Here is an 18,968-nt window from a genome sequence, read left to right as displayed (position 1 = left end):
CTACAGTGAGCCAAGATTGTGCCCCTTCACTGCAGCCATTGAAAAGAGCTAGACCTCATTTTAATATTTCCTTATAAATTGCATTTTTAGGATCAATTCTGCATATTACAATTGCTCCAAACATTTTCTTGGGGAAAATGGTGTGAGGTGTGTTATATGGCTTCTCTACTTCCATGTATAGACCTATATTGCTAAGTGTATATTTTCTGAAAGTCTGTGGTTCCTAGAAATCTTGTGTTAGGAAAGCATTTGTGCTCCATTACTTCTTTATTTTTGCTTATGGAATTAGGATTTTCTCACCACAAGTAACAGAATATTTGACCTGCAGTGTCCAAGATAATAGAAGTTTGTTTTTTTCTTTTTTTTTTTTTTTTTTTTTTTTTTTTTTTTGAGATGGAGTCTCGCTCTGTCGCCCAGGCTGGAGTGCAGTGGCCGGATCTCAGCTCACTGCAAGCTCCGCCTCCCGGGTTCACGCCATTCTCCTGTCTCAGCCTCCTGAGTAGCTGGGACTACAGGCGCCCGCCACCTCGCCCGGCTAGTTTTTTGTATTTTTTAGTAGAGACGGGGTTTCACCGTGTTAGCCAGGATGGTCTCGATCTCCTGACCTAGTGATCCGCCCGTCTCGGCCTCCCAAAGTGCTGGGATTACAGGCTTGAGCCACCGCGGCCGGCCAAGTTTGTTTTTTTCAACATCAAGAAGTCCAGTGTTGTTTTAACGGCTCAACAATGTCGAGCTTCTGGGCCAATTTTGTAAGGATTTTCTTAGCTTATACCTGGTGCCTGAGAGCTTTGGTACTGGATTCCCAATGACAATGTCCAATGCAGCAACAGCGGAGTGAAGATTTATCCAGAAGAAGAGTTTATCCCAAAAATGCCCTGGCAGACACTTTCCTGTGTGTCTCATTGGCCGTGATTGGGTCACATGCCCATGCCCTAACAGTTACTGGTTGGCTTGCAAAGTGAGTCTCTGTTGCTTAAAACTTTTGTAATAGAAAGATAGCTGCACCAGTAAGGAAGAAAGGAGAGGAAAGGGCTTCATAAGAAACCCACTCTCCCATCTCATACTCTCATTAGACCACGTTATTTTTGGGATTAGGAGAGTGATTATGCACTATTGCATAATCAATGGTTCAAATGCAGATTTCTCTCCATCAAAGGGCATCTTTTTACTCTCACAGAGATAAGAAATGCTGCATATAAGTGATGTACTGAGAGAAAAATGAGAAAAAGCATGTGTCATTTATAAAATGAATACCAGCATGCTAGAAAGCATTTCTAGGAAAGTAGTGGTATAACTTTGTGCCTATGCTTCTGAGAGAGTATGTTCTGCGTTGAGTAAACTCACTTTTGCTTTTCTCCTTTCCTTCCTGTTTACCTGGGTGCCCCATACCGTTCTGTCTAGCAGTGGCCTGTGCATACCTCTGGTAGGACATACTCTCACTTGAGTTGTAGACACGGCCCTTCCTAAAGAGGCTTTACCCCACTGAGTCCACTGCACACACCCATTACCTTCTGGTAGCATCTGTGGGTGGCAGGGGCACTGGACATTAGTTGAAGCATGTCTCATGTCATTTCCCCCAGAGAGATATCCATTTGTGTAGAATAAAACTATTTCACCAATCCTTTCAGAGAAAGGGGTTCTGGGCTGGGAGAGACAGGAAGTCTCTGGGGGCTGCAGTCCTTCTCCTCATTCATGACATCACAGGGAATAAGATTATGCCTGTTATGTTTCCTCCAGAGATGAAGTCTGGTGAGTCTTCGTCAACTAGTCTCTGGATCAGTCTTCAAAATGTTGGAAAACTTCTTTCTTGCTATTAGACTCTACCTTTCTTGCCTCCTATAGCCATAGCTAGTTTCCCAATGAGCAAGTTTGTGCTGAATTATAAATCATTTAGAATAGATAAATATAGAGTAGTGGAAGATTTTTTTTAAAACGCAAGCTCCACTTAATCACCTTGCAGGCTCAGGTGGCTTGTGCCCCTGCCTGAGGCACCTGGTGGGACAGCACTCACCACTGGGGCTTCTCTCCTGGTATCTCATCTTGCAAGGTTGAATTTCCCAATAGGTGTGCTATGCATTCCTCCTGAGCCAGCTGTTTTTATGCCAGATTTATTTATGGTACTGCCGTTTGTCATGATAATTATGTAGTATAATGAAATATTCTAAAAACGAATGAAATATTTTAAAGGAGTTAGTGTGACTATAGAACAATAGCAAAAAATGAAAATCACTGCCAAATTAGCTGTAAGCAAGACGACTGTAAATAGTATGGGTTTTTGTTTTGTTTTGTTTTGGAGTGGAAGGATCATGCACAAAGATAGCTTTCATGGGTCTTAAGTTCTTGCCTCATTCTATAGTAACCAAAACCTCGAAGTTTTAGATGATCATTAAGAGTTGTTTTTTGCCAAATCTAATAAAAAAGAGACATTATTACAGTGATTTCCGCCTAACTGGATGTTATATATACTTGGCCCCTCCAAGCAGTGACATTTGCTTTTCACGTCAATAATCAATAATCCAAGTTCAAATCATATTTTCTATGTGACAGCAGTAGGCTGTCATGGGTGAAATGAAACTTGTCAGTTTCAGACACAAGAACAAGTGCTGATTTGTAACACTGACACTGTCAGAATTAAGACTGTCATTTCTGGGAATGAGAATGAAAATAAATATATAATTAAATCTATCAAATATGTGTTGGTTATTAAACTTGTGTGATCAGTTAGAGATACGTTATTTTGGGGACGCTAGTGTGTAACAGCAATGAGAGGTGGCTGATCCTTCACTAGAGTTCTCATTCCTCAAAAGAGCTTCCACAGTGACTGGGACTTAGGCTATAAACAGCTGGCTTTTACCAAGCTTTGTGGTCTAAAGGAGGAATGATTTAGAGTCCTCATAACTTTATTTTTTTCAAGCCATCCCTAACTTATCTACTTGATATATATGAGACAATATAAAAATTTAAAAAACTATAGAAATAACTGTAATTTTAAATAGGTATATTTAATTTATATATTTTAAAATATATGCAACTTTGCAAAATCTGAATTTAGAGGGTTTTCAATTTTTTCTTTACTTTTTTTTTTTTTTTTTTTTTGAGATGGAGTCTTGCTCTGTCGCCCAGACTGGAGTGCAATGGTGTGAACTCAGTTCACTGTAACCTCCGCCTGTTGAGTTCAAATGATTCTCCTGCCTCAACCTCCTGAATATCTGGGATTACAGGCATGCACCACCATGCCTGGCTAACTTTTGCATTTTTAGCAGAGATGGGGTTTCACCATGTTGGTCAGATTGGTCTCAAACTCCTGACCTCGTGATCCACCCACCTCAGCCTCCCAAAGTGCTGGGATTACAGGTATGAGCCACCGCTCTCGGCCAGGGTTTTCAATTAATAAAGTATATGTATGGAGGAGTGAAGCATTACATTGATGACTGAGTCTTTACTGAGTGCTGTTTTCTGATTGAAAACATTTATGTCTTTTATTGGGTTTTAATATAATTTGAGTGTTATTAATAGTTCCAAGGATGCTGTGGGGAAAAGAAAGATCAGACTGTTACTGTGTCTATATAGAAAGAAGTAGACATAAGAGACTCCATTTTGTTCTGTATTTGAGATGCTGTTAATCGGTGACCCTACCCCCAACCCTGTCCTTGCAAGAGACATGTGCTGTGGTGACTCAAGGTTTAATGGATTTGGGGCTGTGCAGAATGTGCTTTGTTAAACAAGTGGCTGAAGGCAGCATGCTTGTTAAAAGTCATCACCATTCTCTTAATCTCAAGTACCCAGGGACACATACACTGCGGAAGGTCGCAGGGACCTCTGCCTAGGAGAGCTAGGTATTGTCCAAGGTTACTCCCCATGCGATAGTCTGAAATATGGCCTCGTGGGAAAGGAAAGACTTGATCGTCCCCCAACCTGACACCCGTGAAGGGTCTGTGCTGAGGAGGATTAGTATAAGAGGAAAGAAGGCCTCTGGGCAGTTGAGATAGATAAAGGCATCTGTCCCCTGCCGGTCCCTGGGCAATGGAACGTCTCCGTGTAAAACCTGATTGTATGTTCTATTTACTGAGATAGGAGAAAACCGCCTTAGGGTTGAAGGTGGGATACCCTAGCTGCAATGCTGCTCTTTATGCACTAAAAAGGTTTATGGAGATGTTTACATACGCATATCAAGGCACAGCACTTTTCCTTAAACTTATTCATGTCACAGAGATCTTTATTCATATGTTTCTGCTGACCTTCTCCCTATGATGATCCTATTGTCCTGCCACTTCCCCTTTTCCGAGATGGTAAAGATAATGATCAATAAATACTGAGGGAACTCAGAGACCGGTGCTGGCGCGGGTCCTCTGTATGCTGAGCGCCAGTCCCCTGGGCCCATTTTTTCTTTCTCGATACTTTGTCTCTGTGTCTCATTTCTTTTCTCAAGTCTCATGTTCCACCTAACGAGAAACGCCCACAGGTGTGCAGGGGCAGGCCACCCCTTCAGATGCTAATTATACTTTCAAGCAGTCACAAAAGGATAGGGGACCTTCAATCTTCAGTGGTTCATTTATTCATCATTAAGTATGTACTGAGTGCCAGCTATGCGCATGCTCTCTTCTAGGTTCCGGGAATACAGTAGTGAGCAAAACAAAGTCTTGCCCTCAGGGCTTTTATATTCCGGTGTGTTTGGCAAGGAGACAGGAACAAACAAGTCAACGTACATGTGATGCTAGTAAATGCTCTGAAGTAAAATAGAGCGGATGAAGAGGACAATGAGTGCCAGGGTAGGAGTGGCCATTCTAGTATTCTATATATAGTGGCCAGCAAAGACCTCATTAATACCATGACATTGGAGGAGAGACCTGGAAAAACTGAGAGGCCAGCTATGCAGATAAGTTGAGGAAGAGTATTCCAGAAAGGGAAGTCAGAACCTGCACAGGCCCTGAGGCATTATGTGCTCAGCAAATTCAAGGTACCCCATGAAGGGCTACAACTTCAGCGTTGTGAATGAAGGGGAGACGGAAGACAGAGGTGAAGTGTGTGGGGTTGGGGACTAGATCTTGTATTGTCTTATGAATGAATGTAAGGATTTGGGCTTTTACTCAAAGTGAAATGGAATCATTTGAGGTGTTTGGAACCAAGGAGTGATATGATCTGTCTTATGTCTTTAAAGGATTATGCTGGCTGTGTTGAGAATACACTCTAGGCAACAGGGACAAGGGGAAAATGTTATAGAAAGACCAGCAAGAAAGCTACTGCTCTAATAAAGGCAGAGAAAGATGGTGATACATGGCTGTTGTATGCACATATCTTGAATGTGGAACTCATGGGATATTCTGATGGGTAAGTTGTAGGATGAAAAGAGCCAAGGCTGACTTCAAGGATTTTGGTCTGAGGAAGAAAAGGACAAACCTGTTTGCTGGAGAGAAATACGGTGGGTGAAGCGTGCTTGCAAGATCAAAGTGGGGGAGACCAGAAGTCTGAGAAGCTGTTAGATATTCGGAAAGAGATGTTACATAGTCAGTGGGATATAGGAGTTTCACATACAGAGGAGATGTTAGGATTGGGGATGGTATAACTAATATTTGAAGCCATGAGAAAGGAATAATGGGGAGGGACCTCTTTAGAAAAAAATCACATTTATGTGTTAGAAATGACGCAGTCTTCTGAGTCTTTGATGCCCTTTCTATGTAAAGCCAACACTGAGAATTTACCACTTCAAACCGTTCTAGTAGAGTGATGGTAGTGTGCTCTTAACTGTCTGCTGTCAGGAACTCAATCCATTCAAGGCAAGCATCACATGTACTTAGAATAACTAGCAGTATACAATCTGTAATAATGGAACAGAATTGAGGAAAGGGGCCTGAGTAGAGAGTGAAGAGTCATTAGCCCCTGTTCCCACCAGCTAGGCTTGATTTAGTCCAAATGCACAGTCAGTTCTTTGAAGAATTTTCGTGTTTATACTTTTTTTGTTTGTTCTTTTTGGCATGTCATAATTTGCCTCAATTAAAGCATGGTAACACTTGTAAATAAAGGTATACTCATATTCCTAATTCAACTTGAAATGTGTTTATTCTTTTTTAACCTTGCTTAGCATTTAAGATTATTTCTTAAAAATAAGAAAATGTGATATTAAGCTACATATGCCATGCACAAAGCGCCTGGATAGATGGTATTCAACAAAATGTGCACGTAGGTTAAAAACTGAGAAAACATCTAGCAAGATATTCCAAAATCTGACAACTTATACAGTGTGTGATAAGAACACAATTTAGTATTAGTGATTTTAATATTATGGATGGTGATATGGTTGGCTCTGTGTCCCCACCCAAATCTCATCTTGAATTCTATTCCCTATCATCCCCACAATCCCCACATGCCAAGGGAGAGACATGTGGAGGTAATTGAACCATGCGGGCGGTTTCCCTCATGCTGTTCTTGTGATAGTGAGTTACTTCTCACGAGATCTGATGGTTTTATAAAAGGCTGTCCCCACTTCATTCAGCATTTCTCCTTTCTGCTGCCTTGTAAAGAAGGTGCCTTGATTCCCCTTCATCTTCTGCCATGACCATAAGTTTCCTGAGGCCTTCCCAACCATGCTGAACTGTGAGTCAATTAAACCTCTTTATAAATTACCCAGTCTCTGACAGTTCTTTATAGCAGTATGAAAATGAACTAATAAAGACGGATTTTAGAATCTGTGTAATAAGTGGACATTTTGATTTTCTCTAATAGTCAATTACATGCAAGTAGATTTGTAAGAGTTTTATGTTTTCTTCTTGGTACTCCAAGATTAAGATTAAGTTCCAGGTTCAGCTTTATGTTGCAGAAGAATATATAAAGCAAGGGAAATACTCAAAGACTTATGGTATCGACACAAATATGTCATTGCCCAAAATGTGCTTGTGTAGACTAAAGGTTGCATTGTAAACTGAAAGTTACAGTATTCCTGTTGAATCGCTGAGCAAGGCAGGGTGCTAGAGGGAAACCAGAAAAAAAAACCTGGGTTTTAAAAGTTGTCCTTCCATTGACAAACTCTATGACCCTGGACATCTTACACCTTAAAAGCTGGACATAAAGAAAATCTCAAACATCATGCACAGGGCTGGGTACATAATGGGTTCTATTAAAAAAAAATAGCTGTTATTGCTGGGCCAGGTGTCTCACGCCTGTAATCCCAGTAACTTGGGAGGCTGAGGCGGGTGGATCACCTAGGCGTTCAAGACAGGCCTGACCAACATGGCGAAACCTTGTCTCTAATAAAAATACAAAAATTAGCCAGGTGTGGTGATGCATGCCTGTAATCTCAGCTACTTAGGAGGTTGAGGCAGGAGAATTGGTTGAATCTGGGAGGCGAAGGTTGTAGTGAGCCAAGATTGTACCATTGCACTCCAGCCTGGGCAATGGAGTGAGACTCCGTCTCACAAAAAAAATAAAATAAAATAAAAAGAAAAGAAAAGAAAAACTGTTATTACAGTTGTTCATTTAAATTGAAAGCACCAGGTAACAGAAGCTGCCGAATTGACTCACACATGGTAACAACATGAGACAATAAATAGAAATGTCATGTTCTAAGAGGGGTGTCACATAAAGACAGATTTTAAATATGATGCATACTGGTCACATTATGTCTTGGGTGCACAGACATGAACCATGTAACTTCTATAAATGATCAACCATTTTTTACACCATTTTCCCATAGCATTTGTTATAGCCATATGTTTCTAAGTAAAGTCAGTTTGTCTTAGATCTAAAGAAACTTGTTCTAGGGAAAGTCATTAAAATCTTTTCTAAAATCAAAACAAACTTCCAAAATAATTTTCCATGCTCTGAAACTAAAGGCCAAGTAAATCATACAACAACTTTTCAGTAGCTCCAAACTCTCCGTAGTTACTGCACTGTGTTAAGGCCATCTTTTCCCTCACAATGGTAGGTATTCAGGTATTAAAATCTGAATCTGAGTTGCTTCCTCAGTGCAGAAGGCAGTGCATCAGTGTCATAAAATCTTAATTTGAAAATGTCTTTGTCATACCACAATATCGTTTAACATCGCAACAACTGTTATTTCAGAAAGGCAATTTGCAGGACACATTTGAAATATATTACTCTAGAGAAAAGAGGAAAATAATTCAGGGGATGGCAAAGTAAAAGTAAAATCATTTCTTTAATACATGGTGAGAAGAGTCATATATACACATACAGGCTTCTAATATATGATGGAGACGTGTCTAATTTAATCTGGGAGCACAGTAAAGTGGCAGGTTCTGTTCTTAGGAGACACCTCCTGCCTGTAGCTGGAATACATCAGTCCATCTGTCCTCCATCTCCAACCATGCAGGTATGCCTGGTTCTTTGATTGACTGCACAACAGATAAGAATTTGATCTGCCTCATCAACAATTCCTGCTGTTTACAGCAGGTGTCAGTGCTTTATGAAGTGACACATGCTTCTTTCAAACAAAACAAACGATAATTTGTTTTGAAGTAATTCCAAACTTATGGAATAGTTACAAGGATAGTTACAAAATGTACAAAGGACCTTTATTAGATTCACCAACATTATACATTTTGCCATATTTACTCTTCCAATCTGCGTGTGTGTCCCTCTTCCTCTCTCTGTGTCTCACTCTTTCTCTCTCTCACGCTCTCTCTATTCCTTTCTGTCTCCCTCTCTCTGTCTCTCTCAAACCAATACTTTAATGTTATTTTCTCAGAAGAAAATCAATATCTTACGATAACTGTACTACAACTTTCGAATTCACAAAATTTGATTTAATGCCTTAATCACATGGCAGCCTACCACATTTGAAATGTTGCCAGAGGTTCCAACATGCTGAATTTCTCTTCATGCTGCATTCCTCTCTATGCTATATTTTTCTTGGTGCTACATTTCTTTTTATGCCATATCTCTATGTTATATTTTTCTTTATGCTATATTTCTCTCTATGCTATGTTTCTCTTTATGTGATATTTCTCTCTATGCCATATTTATTTTTCTCCTGGCAAAGGATCCATCCCAGGCTCACACATGACATTGGGTGGTTCTGTCACCCTGGTCTTCTTTGATCTGGGATGGTATTTATTTCTTCTTTATCTTTCGCAGCATGAATATTTGTGAAGAGTGCAGCTATCACATGTGCCTCTTGCACTGAAGTTGCACCCCAGGACAATGTCACCCCACAACCTTAAATTCCTATGATTCATTCCTTCCTGGGAATTTCATTGCCATAACAAAGGCTGGACTCTCCACTTCCACCTCACAAAAGAAAAGCTGTGTTGACTCTTAAGAAGCACAAAAAGTGGCAGGAGAGAGCTGCTGAGATGGTTCAAAAATGCATGTCTGGCCCTTGAATTTGGAGATAGTTATGGAGAGAATGATGCATAATTGTGGAGGTTAAAAATTTTTTTTTGCATCAGCCTTACCCAAGCCTATGCATCAGAGCAATGGGCACAAGCATGCATGCCCCAAATTAAGCCAGAGAGGAATTAAGCCAGTCCGTGGGAAGAGGCAGAGGAAGGAAGGCAGGGCTGGATCAGTGAGGGAGGATGGATGTACCTGGTGGTTATCCATGGAAGACATCCCCTCCAGCCTCAGAGGAAGTGCTAATGCCAGGTCGAAAGCACTGTTTAGGAGTGCTGGCCGGGCACAGAGGCTCTGCCTGCTATCCCAGTACTTTGGGAGGCCGAGGAGGGCGGATGACCTGTGGTCGGGAGCTCGAGACTAGCCTGGCCAACATTGTGAAGCCCTGTCTCTACTAAAAACGTAAAAATTAGCCAGGCATGGTGACAGGCGCCTGTAATCCCAGTTACTCAGGAGGCTGAGATAAGAGAATCACTTGAACCCGGGAGGCGGAGGTTACAGTGAGCCGAGATCGCACCACTGCGCTCCTGCCTGGGCAACAGAGCGAGACTCCGTCTAAAAAAAGAAAAAAAAAAGAAGGTACATCTTTGGCGGGAACTAAGAATGTTACTCAGTTTTAGTGGTTCCCTAACTGCTACCTTGGGCCATTCTACTGAGGATCAGGGAAACAAACTCGTGCATTATGAACGGTCCTTTCCCTTGGAATGCCAAGGACGAAACCGCCAAATTTTTATTTGCATTTCAAAAGGAAATGATTATTATCTTAATAGGTGCAATGTTTCCTTATTTTCAAACAAGGTTCTTAATGATGAATTAAAATAGATTTTATGGTAATTTCTTATTACAAAGCAATACATGCACAGAAAAAGTTGGAAAGTGCAAATAAAAATATGGACTATAGTTTAACATCTATATTTTAATATGTTTACTATAGTCTATTTCTACAACTCAAAAAAATTACAGTTAACATCTCAGCATATCACCTTTCTTTTTCTACGTACATGTGAATGTAATTTTATTCAAATATCACAAAATACTATATCACTGTTTTTGTTCGCTTTTTTCATTTTACATATTCTGAAATTCTTTTCTACATTAATAAGCATTCTTCAGAACACTTTTTCTGGCTGAAGAGTTTTCTATTTTGTAACTCTGCCACAATTAACTTAATCTGTCTTTTTTTGTTGGGAATTTAGGATATTTCTGGTTTTTGTTAATGGTACAACAGAAATTGCAATAAATAAAATATAACTAGTGTTTTCTAAATCCCTGTAATTATTTTTATGGTACTTTCGACAATAGAATTTATAAGTCAAGAGTTAAAGGAAAACATTTAGAAGATCATAATATTTATATCTAACTTGACCTATGTATATAAAAACATTTTAAACAATGGAGTTATTCTTCTTGTAGGCCAACATCATTTTAGTAGACATCTTTGTTTTGTTGTGTTTTTGTATTTTTCTTAACTTTTCTTAAAATAACCTAACTTTTGTCTCATGATGCCAGCAACTTCCGTGTGTCTTGCAAAGCCAAATAAAATTCTTTCAAAGGCAATGTCCTCGTCTGTACTGTCTCAATAACTCCCTGTGATTTCTACAAATGCAGAAGGCTGACTCTTTCCATATCTTCTGCTGATGACCACACAGCCTCCCCCATTTCTTCCACTTCCCCACTTCCAGTAAGTAAATGTCCCCTTTGTGATTTGCTGTCTTTCCCCTTCCTCTGAGACCAGAAGGTACACAGATAATTGAAGCTCAGCTTCAACCTCAATTTGGCTAATCACACTGTTTTTCTCAATTAGGATAGGTCCTTGCTCAGAATGTTTCAATTGCAGCTGCTGAGAGAACACAGTTATGGGCCTGAAGGGAAATGAACTGGCAGCATTTCTTTCTTAGAACTGTGTCTCAGGGACCACAATCCACATGCACAGAAACACTCCAAGACTCAGCTGCTGAGTGTCTGTTTCTCCTTCACTACTAGTGAGTGCTCAAGACTCAGGTGAATAGTGGGAAGAGGTAGGATTTTCTTCATTGTGTCTGTGATTCTCTCATAATTTTATTTTTACTTCTCACTGAATTAGTAAGAATTTCCAGGTAAAATATAAATGTTATTAATATTATGAACACACAAATTTACATATTCATGTAATGAAATTTGTGATTTTATAGTATCATATTTGAATTGAAACTTTACTAGACTATTTTTGATTACAATAAACTAGCATGACAAAGTATTTTATGTACTTATGAAGAATTCTTTCAACACACAACAAGTGGAACTAATTTAGAATAATTTAATCATATATCTTTTTTAAAGTTTAGAGATACTTCAATATATTTTAATATGTTAGCACTATTTAAATAATGATGTCATAACATAAAATATTTTCAACATTTCACAATACCAATAATTTAGCAGATGACTATAAAAAACATTATGTCTTATTGGATTACAGTAATTGCTACTAGAAGGATTTTTTTCTTGATAACACAAACTATCTGGCACCATCATTTTTTTGTTATATATTTAAACTCAATAGTGTGAGTGACCAACTTACATGAATAGAGCCTGGTACTATCCAGTACAATTTCAAATATTTCTTTAAATTTAGTTTGATATTTAGATTTTCTAAATGATCTAAAACATATAAGATGTGTGTATTCACTTGTGTAAGATTGTTTCGTTAGGAGAGAATAATAATTTGGGAAGTGAATAATTTAGCATTCTCTTACTAGAAAATCTTCTGAATTTAGTGTCTCTTTTTATTCTTCTGAAAAGTTTAAATTGCAGTTAACCCTATTAGACATATAGTCACAAAAAGTGACAAGTAATTTTTAACTCAATTGTTGAAATTCACAAGTTAACTTTTCTGTATTTAATAAGGTTAATGTCTTTTAGTGTCTATGTATCTTTAAAATGAAAGACAGAGAGAATGAAACCAAGACACTGTTGCAAACAGAAGAAACAAAAGGACAATGACGGAAATTGTCCATTTTTTACTCACAAGGGCATGAAAGCCTTAAGAAATTTGATCAGTAGCAAACTTTTCTATATCTGTACCATAAGAGAATTTTAAGTTTTTCTTAAATGTGTTCGTGTTAGAAGCCCTGTGCTCATGTAGAAGAGGGAAGATGTCTGAAAAGATGAGTCTTAATCGATCCTAATTGTTCCTGATCAGGGTACCTGAGCAGAAAGGCATGCCCTCCATTTCCTTCTTAATACAATATTTGACACAGTTAATATGAGTATAATTTTTCTGTTACTCTGATACACAGGGATATGATGGTAAAATACCTTGAAAGCATTTAGGAAAAAAAGTCCTATATTTTGCTCAAAATTTTAGAGTTTGGTAATCAGAAACAAATGCACTGGCACACATAATTTTACGATTTCCAAAAAGTTAAAGTTCAGAATTAGTGATCATGCCCTGCCAGGGTGGTTTTTTTTGTTTGTTTGTTTCCTACCTCTGCAGTGACACTTTCTTTTCCCATGTTTTTTTTCTCAGATGAGGTGAAAATAAAATGTCTTGAGATAGTGAATATCTGCATTTAGTGAGCACTGTGCTACCGTCTGCACTCTTGCTAAGTTAAATTGCAATAGAATAGTAGATGCATTCCAGTTTCATTTCTCAGTGGTATCTGGAACTTGCCAAAATTATTCTTTTGTTATTTGTACATTACACAAATGATTTTTATAAAATTGTTTTAGCCGGAAAAGGTGACTCCCTTTTCTGATGTTGCCAGCTGTGTTTGTCAGTTTACCAACTATTGCCAGTGAATAAAAAGTCCTACTGCCCTACCAACTAGGTCATGTGCAATTCTCATAATTTCTTCATTCTTTATAACCATAGTTGATGGCTAGTAATATGTTCTAGGACACTGTTCATAGAATATGGTGAAATTGATGAGAATATGACGTTTTTGATTATTAAACTAGTAAAAATAAAACAAGGTGTTATTTATTTTCTGATATGGATTTTTATGCATAAATGTATGTCAGGAAGAATGTAAAAAAACTATTAAAACATATAAAAAATACAATTCTAAATAGTAAATATTATTATAATGATGAAAAAATCAATTTAATAAAACTTTATCTTGTCCAAAATAGCATATTCTCTAATGCAAAATAGTGATAGGTTTGTGAATAACTTCTTTCTCTCATGACAATCTTTTTTTCTGATGTCTGATCAAGCCCATTGACTTTATAATCAACCTTTGATTACTGGTCCATTGAAAGGATGGATGTTTTCCCTAACATCCATGATTGTGCATATCCTTTGGGGCTTACAGTATTAAGAATATCCTGAGATGAAAGTGAGAATAATGAAGATGAACTTTATCTGTATTATCTGTCTTCTGAGAGTGCTCAGGGGCTTCACCCTCAACCCAAAGGCAAGCTGGTTGCCAGATCTCATAGTGAGTGCTGAGATTTGCGTTTGGATTTCTGAGTGTGTACTGTATCAAACAGGACCCAATTCTTACACTCAGATCAACCTATATGACCTCATAGATCGTTTTCTTCTATTTAATTTCTCTCAGTGGTATCCCATGTTTTCAGGTCTCATGATTATTTTATGTTGGAATTGCCAGACTCAGCAAATAAAAATACAGAACATACAGTTAGGTTTAATATTCAGAAAGAAAACCAATAACTTTTTAATATAACTATAAAATATTTGAACATTTGCATGTAGCATTTCTATGCATAACTATTATTATATATCACATATATATATACTCACTATTTTTACCTATGTGAAATTCATATTTAATACTCTTGTACTTTACCTGTTGATCTCAATCCACAAGAACCATGGCCCTCCTCAGTGTCCAGGCTCAGCACCAATGACCTAGAGTCCCATTGGGTAGAAGGTCACATAATAGTGTGAGTCATTTACAGAGTAGGGGCATGAATGAAAAATGGTGAGATGGATGTCTTTGGGGTAAAAAGAGAACATATTAAAATTATTAGTTATGTTACTTTTTCTATTACATTTATTCTCTCTGTTAGATAACCTACAATACCTGAAGAAGAATAATAAAAAGATTCTGGTACATAGTTATTAAATAATTCCATGTATGTTAGTGATTCATACCCAAATTTTGCTTAACTTATACTGGATTGTGAACCTTTTTTTTTTTGTTGTTGTTGTTGTTGTTGTTGTTGTTGTTGTTGAAATCCTTTTATTTTTTATTTTTACTTTTTAAAATATATTTTTTCCCACCCAGACCCTGCAGATGTTGAAATCTCTTAATCAACTGATGCCTTCTATTTATTTTTGTGGATTTATAACTTTATTTTTTTTTTATAATTTATATATTATTATTATACTTTAAGTTGTAGGGTACATGTGCATAACGTGCAGGTTTGTTACATATGTATACTTGTGCCATGTTGCTGTGCTGCACCCATCAACTCGTCATTTACATCAGGTATAACTCCCAATGCAATCCCTCCCCCCTCCCCCCTCCCCATGATAGGCCCCGGTGTGTGATGTTCCCCTTCCTGAGTCCGAGTGATCTCATTGTTCAGTTCCCACCTATGAGTGAGAACATGCGGTGTTTGGTTTTCTCTTCTTGTGATAGTTTGCTAAGAATGATGGATTCCAGCTGCATCCAAGTCCCTACAAAGGACTCAAACTCATCCTTTTTTATGGCTGCATAGTATTCCATGGTGTATATGTGCCACATTTTCTTAATCCAATCTGTCACTGATGGACATTTGGGTTGATTCCAAGTCTTTGCTATTGTGAATAGTGCCGCAATAAACATACGTGTGCATGTGTCTTTATAGCAGCATAATTTATAATCCTTTGGGTATATACCCAGTAATGGGATGGCTGGGTCATATGGTACATCTAGTTCTAGATCCTTGAGGAATCGCCATACTGTTTTCCACAATGGTTGAACTAGTTTACAATCCCACCAACAGTGTAAAAGTGTTCCTATTTCTCCACATCCTCTCCAGCACCTGTTGTTTCCTGACTTTTTAATGATTGCCATTCTAACTGGTGTGAGATGGTATCTCATTGTGGTTTTGATTTGCATTTGGATTGTGAACCTTATAATGTGAAGATCATTAAGACTTTCTGTCGATATTCTTCTGGTGTTTCTCCTGAGTGCAATATGGCAACAGATTCCAACTGAGCTGAGGGTACAAATGTATATTGTTGAGAACTATCAATTGGTTGGATCTGTAAGTCGAAATAAATATGTCCCTTTAATAGATTAAGTGCTTGGATAAAAAGTAAAAATTATTTGCTGCAGTTTTTTTTTTATAAACTTATATGCACCAAGTGGTCTTAGAGCAATGTCTACCTCAGCCATTATTTTCTGAGTATGAGCCAAAAACATGAACTATCACATAATTTGCATTGCCTTACATATTTACACTTAGGGACTAGTGTAGTTTTAAGTGACTTTGAAAACAATTGAACACTTTTACATCTCAGAAGAAAAATAGAGTGCCTATGGATTTTGTTTTAGTATTAAACAGCTGAATTGTTCTATGCCAGTATTGAATTGATTTAATAAAATCATAATGCCAGCATCCAGAGCAAATAACACGAGAACAATTTTTAAATTATTCAGTAAAGTTTCAGAAAATTACTTTGATAGAGATCTTTCAATTAACATATGAAGAAAATTGCCTTTATTATTGAAGAGCAACGTGTTTTTGAAGGCATGGGAGGGTATTCCTGTATTAAGTGAAGGCTCAAGTAAAAGATCTTCACATAAGCATTTTAATGTGAAATTATGGATGCCATAAACTTTAGAAATGTTTTGTTCATTCTCTTGAAAATTGGAAGCAGGGTTTTTGTAATTCCTTTCTGAGATGATGAGGGTTTAGATAAGGAGTACCATGTTAAAACTAAGCTTCAAGAGAACCAGGACCATTTTGAAAAGACACAGTTAGTACAGCAATGTTCACATCCTAAACCCCAGATCCTGTGAATAACTTAGCTAATAAGACAAAGGAAAATTAAGTACAGATGGTGTCAAGGTTAATAAGCATCTGACTTCATGATAGATTATCTTCATCATTAGCAGAAGCCCTATGCAATTAGAAGGGTATTTAAATATGAAAGAGGGAGGCAATAAGAAAAGCATTAGAGTGATGGGATATTGGATCGATTCAATGCAACATTTTTCAAAAAAATTTTTGGTGATTCTTTTTCCATTAGCATAAAGTTTACGTCAGTTCAGTGGTAAAAGCATCCATGATTTATTTTATATGCATGTTATTATGGGTGGTTAAAATTAAACAAAAAATACAGAAAGTAAAGAAATGCTTTTTGAGGAGTGAGCCACAGGTACTATATGAGTATAGATAATGTGCACCGTACATAGGTGTGATTGTGGATGTGTTGATATTTGATATATATGTGAGTTATTTGTTGTAAAATATAATACTCAGGCTGCATTTAAAAATTTTATATGAGATAGTCAGGGTTAATCAAGATAAACGGGTAAAATTAAAATGATAAGGTTAGTAATAATTTTGACTATACAATAACTCACATTGATGATAAGAGGTCTATTTTTTTTTCCCCCAGATATATAAAATATAATTCCTCTTCATCATTAAGATGACCATGTTCCAGTTAAGGTACTACTAACAATTGCCCTTCTTTTTCAAGCTGGTGTTGGACTCACAGCCAACAACTTCCTCCTATTCTTCCAAATCTTCTCCCTCCTTCAGGATCAGAGGCCTAAGCCCACTGACCTCATCACCTGTCACCTGGCCCTTGTCCACTTAGTATTGCTCCTCATTGTGATCTTCTTGGCATCTCCAGACCTGTTTGAGTCACTGTATTTTCAGAGTGACTACAGTGACTTCAAGTGGAAGGCATTCTTCTACATGCACAGGGTGATGGGGAGTCTCTCCATCTGCACCACCTGCCTCCTGAGCATGCGCCATGCCGTCGCCGTCAGCCTTGGCACCTCCTCATCTGCAAAGAGTGAACAGAAGTTCACAGGTTACATCTTTCACTCCTTCTTCTTCCTATGGGTTCTCAGTTTGTCTCTCAGTAGTAACCTGCTCCCCTCCACTGTGGCTTCTTTTTTTTTTTTTTTTTTTTTTTTTGAGACGGAGTCTCGCTCTGTCGCCCAGGCTGGAGTGCAGTGGCCGGATCTCAGCTCACTGCAAGCTCCGCCTCCCGGGTTCCCGCCATTCTCCTGCCTCAGCCTCCCGAGTAGCTGGGACTACAGGCGCACGCCACCTCGCTCGGCTAGTTTTTTGTATTTTTTAGTAGAGACGGGGTTTCACCATGTTAGCCAGGATGTTCTCGATCTCCTGACCTCGTGATCTGCCCGTCTCGGCCTCCCAAAGTGCTGGGATTTCAGGCGTGAGCCACCATGCCCTGCCCACTGTGGCTTCTTCTAATGGGACCAAGACCGATGTGCTAAGTATGGGTAAATACAGCTCACTTTCTTCCATAAGCTACATTATCAGGAGCCTGTCGTTCATGCTGCCACTGCTTACGAATGTCTTCTTTGTAGCAATCGTGCTGCTCTCAAGTGCATACGTGGTAGTTCTCTTGTCCAGGCATCAGAGACGATCCCAGTACCTTCATAGAACCAACCTCTCTCCAAGAACCTCCCCAGAGAAAGGGGCCACCCAGACCTTCCTGGTGCTGGTGAGTTGCTTTGTGGTCACGTAGTGGGTGGACCTGATTATCTCATCCTCCTCATCTCTATTATTGGCTTATGACTCAGTCATTGTGAGTGTCCAGAGGCTTGCGGGCAGTTTCTATTCCACTGTCAGCCCTTTCGCACTTACTAGTTCTGATAAAAGGACAATCAAAATTTTGCGTAATGTGCAATATAAATATAAATTTTAAATAAATTAATTATAAAAATAGTCTGAAAAATAGATTATTTTGACATTAGTTAAATTATCCAAGAAGTAGATGATTTGATATATAATTTAATGACACTTTTAATCTATCTAAATTCTTTTGAAACCTATGCCGCCAAAGACTTAGTGGTTTCTTGAATTCAATGTCCACCCCTACAGTCTCCTGTGTCTACAGGTTCTTTATCTTTAATTTTGATTCCCTAATTTTTCTATAAGATAACTTTTCTATCTTCTTGAAGTGTACACTCAAGAAGCTCCTGTTGGTAAATACAATCTCTCTCCCTTTCTTTCTCTCTCTCTCTTTTTTACTTTTTAAGATAATTTGGTTTACCCTTAGTTATTAAAAATATGCTAGCTATGTATCCAATTATAGGTTGAACAGTAACTTTTTTTCAGAACTCTTAATATTTATTTCTCAGTTTTCTGGGTCTGCACAGGCTGTGGAGATTTTACTCTCACCTTGTAGGTTCTCTCTCCTTCTCATGGCTTTTAATTGTCTTCATTCTATTTGGTGTTATGCAGTTTGCCTGTTATTTTGTTAAATATCCTTATTTATTGCTCTCTTTTAGACACGGCACACTTCTGAATTTATGAGTTTATATCTGGTTTTTAATTTTCAAAATTTGAAAGTAATTATTTTATTAGTGTGATTTATTATTTGTATGGACTTAAGTAAAATAATTTTGCTTTGTTCCTTCTCATTCTGTTACTTATATATGTATTATTACATTCAGATTGCTACTATTTTGTTTCACTTA

General features: G+C 38.0%; 1 pseudogene; it reads left to right on the top strand.

The window, feature by feature from the left end:
* Positions 1 to 4,964: 4,964 nt before the first annotated feature.
* Positions 4,965 to 18,202, top strand: LOC102121483 (vomeronasal type-1 receptor 45-like; annotated as a pseudogene).
* Positions 18,203 to 18,968: the final 766 nt, after the last annotated feature.

This window comes from Macaca fascicularis, chromosome 20 (genome assembly GCF_037993035.2).
Source record: "Macaca fascicularis isolate 582-1 chromosome 20, T2T-MFA8v1.1".
Lineage (NCBI taxonomy): Eukaryota > Metazoa > Chordata > Mammalia > Primates > Cercopithecidae > Macaca > Macaca fascicularis.
The sequence above is the reverse complement of the archived record's forward strand: the minus strand, read 5'-3'. Positions and strand labels throughout refer to the sequence as shown.